This window comes from Rhinopithecus bieti, unplaced genomic scaffold, assembly GCF_001698545.2.
Source record: "Rhinopithecus bieti isolate Rb0 unplaced genomic scaffold, ASM169854v2 scaffold_39883, whole genome shotgun sequence".
In the NCBI taxonomy this organism is placed as follows: domain Eukaryota; kingdom Metazoa; phylum Chordata; class Mammalia; order Primates; family Cercopithecidae; genus Rhinopithecus; species Rhinopithecus bieti.
In genome coordinates, this window is record NW_016816948.1 from 2,262,801 (window position 1) to 2,269,869 (window position 7,069).

A 7,069-nucleotide genomic window follows, 5' to 3' on the forward strand; every position below is an offset into this window, starting at 1 on the left:
CTTGGAGAAGAGGATTGTAGTTTCTCTGCCTAGGCTTTGGGGAAGACTGGGACTGAGAGACAGGAGCGCAGAAGGTCAGAGAAGTACTTTTACTTGTGAGGTCTTCACTTGGGGATATTGTTTTCTCAGCCCCAGCACTTGGCTAGGCCATGGTGCTCAGTTGTTTGGTCAAACGCCAGTCTGCAGACATTGCTGTGAAGGTATTTTTAGATGCGGTTAACAGTTAAATAAGTAGACTTTGAATAAAGTAGATTAGCCTGCATAATGTGAATGGGCCTCATCCAATCCGTTGAAGGCCTTAAGAGAAAAGACTGAGTCCTCTTGAAGAGGAAGTGATTCTGCCTCCCGATTGTCTTTGGACTCAGAATTTGCCACATCAACTCCCAGAATTTCCAAACTGCTAGACTGCCCTGCTGGTTTCAAACTTGCCAGCCCACAAAATCGTTTGAGCCAGTTTTTAAAAATAGAGCTCTCTCTATGTACAGACATCCTATTTGTTCTCTTTCTCTGGAAAACACTGACTCATGTAGGTAGCCATATTTGTAATGAAAATTCAATAAGTAATTTGGTGCAAATATTGGGAAAATTTTGTAGAGAGACTTAGTTTAATAACCTTTTATATTTATTTGGCATTTATATAAGTTTAAGGTTTTCAAAAATATATTTACTGTCACATATATAATTCCAGAGAACTTCTTTGAGAATGGTAGTTTAACATGTACGTAAATTCTGCTTTACTTCTACTCTTACTGTATGCAGTGCTTGGAAAGTGTGATATGAAAAGCAGAGAGGTTAAGGTGTTATCATTTGGAAAGACTGTGTGTGTCAGACTTCAATGATTGGGTCCATAGATTACAGCCTGAAGTTGGAATACATTTTATCTTTGATTGGAAGTAGGAACATTCTAAATCTCTTTCCTACCCATAAGCATAACTATTATTTTGTAAGACATCCTTCAAGTACAACATATATTTGTAACCAAAAGCATATTGAAGGAAACTAAAAATATTTCACCCCAAAATATACTTCTTTGACATATTTTGAGATGGCTGTTCAGAGGGCCTGCAAACAGAAGTAGCCCCACAAAGCTGTCTTTTGTAGAGGAGATTTGCAGAGGGAATAAAGTGAAGTAAACAACAGATGCAAACAGACTTTCTCTGAAGCTTTTCCTTGTCCAGATCAAGAAAGATTAGCTGTGTGCCTGACACTTTGAAAGGTCTGACAGAAACAGATCCTACAAGGGCTGATACCTGTGAGGCTTTATCTACATAACAAACCACCTTTTTCTCCAGCCTTTCCTCTTCTCTCCCCATCATAACATGGTTGACCACCCTCGGAGTTCCTATTATTCCTGTAACCTCAAGATGGTATAAAATTATTAACCATCTTGACTTTCTTTGAGTTTTTCATATTTTGTATGACTCCTGTGTCCATATGCATGATAATAAATTTGTATGCTTTTTTTTCCTATTAATCTGTCTATTATCAGTGAGTTTTATGGATTAGCTTATAAAACCTTCACAATTTGGGAAAAATTTAAACTTCCCTAGTATTAAAGATATATAATCAAAAATAGTAACATTCAATATGAGACCTATATAATAATATTGTAAATGTCTAGATCAGTATTTCAAAATATTTTTTAGACATTTCTGTCAGGGTCAAGAGAGAAGATTGGATACCCTAAACTTAAGTCTAGGCTCAGAAAAGTCTAACAGTCATAGGAAAAAATATCTAGCCTTCAATGGTTAAAAATATACTGAGAGTAAACTTTTTTTTGTGATTGTTATAATGATAGTAAACTTATTTCTTGTTATTGTTTTATGTGATTTTACTTTCTTGTTATGCTTAAATGCTATAATAGCATACTAAATAAATATAACAACCATAGACAGCAGCTTTTGAACATATAGCTTAAATAACTATAACTTAGAGAATTATCGCCTTCAATGTCCAGTGTGAGATACCTAAATATACAGTTAACCCTATTGAAACACATTTATTCATAGCATATGCTAAGTGAAACTTAGATATTCTAAAGGATCTGTGCTGTCAGAATTACCAGACATTACCTGCCCACCCCCAACACCACTGTCTTATTCTTTGAAAGAAAAAATGTTCTTACATGTTTCCATATATCACATCGCTTTGGGAAGTTTCCTTTTCATTAATCTGTGCTAAGTTTTTAAACGATTACTTATGCCCATGTCATTTGCATAAGTGCTAGATTGCTTCGCATTTTCTTATAATTATTCACAAAATTCTTGATAACCATAAAGAGTGCACATGATCCTCTAACTGATTAAGACATTTAAACGTATATCTTGAAATGACCTGAGGTTTCTTAAAATGAACATTATATGAGTGTGAAAGATTCTTTGATGTAGTTTCTTACTCTACAGGAGTTGTGAAACCTGCAGAACCAAATGTACTTCCCATATAGGCAGCATGCTATGGATTATGGCGGCAGTTCCCAACCTTTTTGGCACCACGGACCAGTTTTGTGGAAGACAATTTTTCCATGGACGGAGGGGATGTGGGGGAGTGTTACATTCATGTCATAAGGAGTGTGCAACCTAGATCCCTCACATGTGCAATTCACAATAGGGTTTGCCCTTGCTCCTATGAGAATCTAATGCTGCTGCTGATCTGACAGGAGGTGGAGCTCAGGCGGATGCTTGCTCACTTGCCACTTACCTCCTGCTGTGCAGCCTGGTTCCAACAGGCCACGGACCAGTACCATGGGGATTGGGGATCCCTGGATTATGGTTCACTCACACAAAAAGAGCATTTTGTATAGGGATAAAATAGAAAAAACAAGGAAATAAGCATAAACTACCCTATCAGTGATTAGATAAAACATTCAGAATATCAGCCAAAGATTTAAAATATGCGGGAACAACTTTAAAAGAGATTCTTGTCATATGGGTGATATTTTCCTTAAGATTTTTCTAGTCTTTTATTTTGTTCTCAAACTCATACTAGATAAATTCCTTGGACAATATAACCCTATAAAAGTCCTTAAATAAATTATAAGAGACACTCCATTAGACAAAAAGAGAAACAGAATCCTCAAGAGGTTCCTTCCATTCAGATGCATGATCCTGAAAGTTTGTCAACATTTAAGTGTGCTGTAAAGAATATATAGCAGGTTTTAATATCAATTTCTGACTCATTTACGTATATAGGCAACAAAATGTTTCATTATTGTTTGATTTGCTCTGGACCATATTTTATGTGTCCCGATTTGCTCTTATTCCAAGATGTCTTACTCAAATAACTATTCTTGCTTCAGAGAAGATAGTGCTGATTATTCAAAGGTGTTTATGTTTACTTGCACCAGGGGCTGTCAAACCTGGTAGTATATCAGAATTTACTAGGAAATATTTTAACCAGGAGAAGACTCCAATCAAGGAGATTCTCATTTATTAGTAGAGTTGGCATGCATTTGAAAATGTGTATGGTTAATTGTTAGTATAACCATAGGTTTATACTTATCTTAAAGTTTAGTCTTTAACCATCAATTCTATTAATCACTTCCAATGGCAAGAGAATAATCTATAAAACACTGGTTGCTTATTTTATTGGTTAATGCCAGGAATGATGTGACACCATGGTGTCCACTCTGAGATTCTTTGAGTTGTCTTCTCCTATTTAGTCCTCATTTCTTCTCCTATTCAGCACCACCATACTCCCTGTCCTTTACTAATAAACAGCTCCCTACCAAGCCTCCTATCTCTGACATCTCTCTCCTCCTCAGCAGCAGTTCAGCGTGTTTACTGCTTAATCACATCATGCCCAAGAACACGTGGGTTGTACTGAACGAGGCTTGTAATCAAATGATGGAGCTCTACTTGATTATCATTCACAACAGTAGCCCAATACATGATTTTTCTAATTATCTCCCCTGTGGTGGACATTAGCTCCTGTTTGGTTTTCAATTATACCATCTCCACGTCTTAGTCCCCCCGCATTCCTAAGGGATATACTATCAGAATAACCACAGAGAAGTTAGTCAAAGTTCCAGTAAAGCAACCCCCTTTGATACCTTCCTTTTCTCTTCATGGTAAGTTTGACAACTGTTAGGAGAAGAGCTGGAGGAACAGATGAAGCAAGTATATTACCAGTTCACTTAAAATAATTTTCAAAATTTTACCAGATAACAAAAGTAAATGTCATGTTAATTTCTTTATATATTTCTCAAATATGTGTCATTTCTTTTAATTAGAAGAATGTTCTAAATGAGCTTATTTTCTGTCATCATTAAAATTATCTCTTTTAAAAAATTATGTGTTTAAGTGTATTAGGTAGATAACTTCTTAGGATTGAAATCAGACTGGATTATAATATTATATTTAAAATAACTGAGATTGTTGAAGTTCTTTAAGGAATTGTAAAAATGTTAGTCAATGTGTATTTTGTATTGTTACTGATAATAGCATAGATCTGTTTTTACTATTATTTCACAATTTTCCTGAAAAATTTATAAAGGAGAGATTAATTTCCTGAAAAATGTTGAATTTGGCAAAATATTAATATTCTTCATGTCCCAAAAGGAGATACTATGAAGCCATTTTGTTTGAGTGTCAAGTTTTATATAAACACTCATTTATATTTTGCAGTTTCTTTGCACATGTCATTAATAGAAAGCTGCTTTCTTGCTTGCATGAATGTTTGATTCTTTTTTTAGTTAAATAGTGTTCCAAATGCAAACTGTAATGCTTAGGGTAATCATATGAATTTATGACCATGGCTAGGATGCTGGGCTTTTAGAAATGAAATTAAATGCATCATATTTCTTCATAAATGTAGGTTTTACAACTGAGATAGATCTAATATTGATAATCTCTTTATTTAACAGTTTCAATATGCCATATGTGACTGAAAGCAACAGAATGAAAATAACTATGTTTATAGCAAATAGAACAGGAAATGAAAGCAAGATATGCAGAAAGCTTCTTACCGAAGTGAGCATCGTATTAGTGCTATAGTGCAGCAGCATTAATGGGAGCAATCAGCAAGTTGAAGGAAGGAATTCGAGTTCACTCAGATGTAGGATGAGAAAATTAAAGTGAGGAAAACATGACGGCTATTTTCAGATATGTAGAATCTCCTAGAAAGGATAATTTGAAGACAAAAATAAAACCAACTTAAAATTGCAGAAAATACCTGTTGATTTATTTGAACAATTTTGTTTGGAACAAAGTGCACCTACTAGGTCACATTTTCCCAGAAGCTGCCATTGTCAGATCCATATTACTGCAAAAACAGTGGCTCACACGACAACATAATGCCAACTTAAGAGGTTTTGTTTATTCTAAAATGGATTCTGACTTTGTCTTTTTCTTAGTCTGTATTCATTCATTTCCCCACATAATCTTCACAAGCAAAATTAGTCAAAGAAGAAGTGCTATGGACTGAATTATATTTTCCCAGAATTTCCATGTTGAAGACCTAACTCCTAATGTGACTATAGTTTGATTAAGGCTTTTAGGAGATAATTAATTTTAAATGAGAGCATCAGGGAAGGGTCCTAATCACATAGGATTGGTGGCCTTGTAAGAAGAGAAAGAGTCAGTGATCTCTCTCTCAGCCATGTGAGGACACAGAAAGAAGGTGGCTGTCTCCAAGCCAGGAAGTAAAGCTTCACCAGAAGCTGACCATGCTGGCACTCTAATCTTGGGCTTTCCAGCCTCTAAAGCTGCATGAGAAAATAAGTTTCTGTTATTTATGCCACTTGGTCAATGGTATTTTATTATGGCATCTGCCATATGGATGCATATGGAGCAGACTAAGACAGAAAGCATGCTCATTCCAAACATATACCAATGCTCAGATGACAGAACAATTATTTACCATTTAGTTTAGTTTCTTCACAATTTCTACTATACTTGAATCTTTTAACAGCCATGGTGGTAACAGATCCACACAGAGGTTTTCTAAAGATTGTATTTAGTCTATATTTGCTCACCATCCTGCACCCATTTGTCTAAGTTCTTAGGACCTAACGGAGGGATACTGTGGTTGAAAACAAACAAGCAAAAATAAAAGCCCTATTTGAAATCTCAACAATCTAAATTAGAGTCAAATCACTTAAAAGATTAGGTACAAAATATACAGATACAAGAACATTTAAGGAAATATTAAGCATAAAACATACAGATGCAAGAAGTCTGTTGAATTTTATTGTACGTAATTTAAATTCTGTGGTTATCCCAACTATAACCCATGTCTTGGGATGTCTGTTTTTACTGTGGTTGAGATCTGAATGAGACACAAATACATACATATATTTCCAGACATAAAGGCAGGGAATCTTTTTCATTTCGAATTTAGGAAATGAAAGTAATTAGTTACCAAATTTATCCAGATATATCTAAAGACAAGTAGATCACTCAGGACAGGTAGAATTAAGTCCAGATTTTTAATCTACAGGGTGATTTCTGGAGTTAGCATAAAATTAACAATAAAACCAATTATTACCATTTTAAAACAATTTTTTGATACCACTGCAAATGAACAGAGAATATCAAAGGAACTACGTTCTTCAATCATGACATAATAAAACCATGTTAAAATAAAATCAAAACCATTTTAAGTTTCATTACAGGTTTATTTCCCATGTTTACACATATATTCATTATACATTTTATGTACCTATTATAATGTGCCAGTCACCTTGTTAGGCTTTAGGTATAAAAAGAATACAGAGATGAAATCCCTACCTTTAAGGCTTTGTATACTTAAAAACTGACCCATATCTCTGAGATTTAGTAAATCAGAAATTGGGATTTAAGAGAGCCATGAAGGCTAGGCATGGTGGCTCACACCTGTAATCTTAGCACTTTGGGAGTCCAAGACAGGAGGATTGCTTGAGGCCAGGAGTTTGAGACCAATCTGGGTAACATAGTGAGACCCTGTCTCTACAAAGAATTAAAAAGAAATTAGCCAGGTGTGGTGGCACGCACCTGTGGTCATATCTACTTGGAAGGCTAGGGCAGGAGGATCACTTTAAACCAGGAGTTTGAGGCTGCAGTGAGCTAGGATTATACCACTGCACTCCAACCTG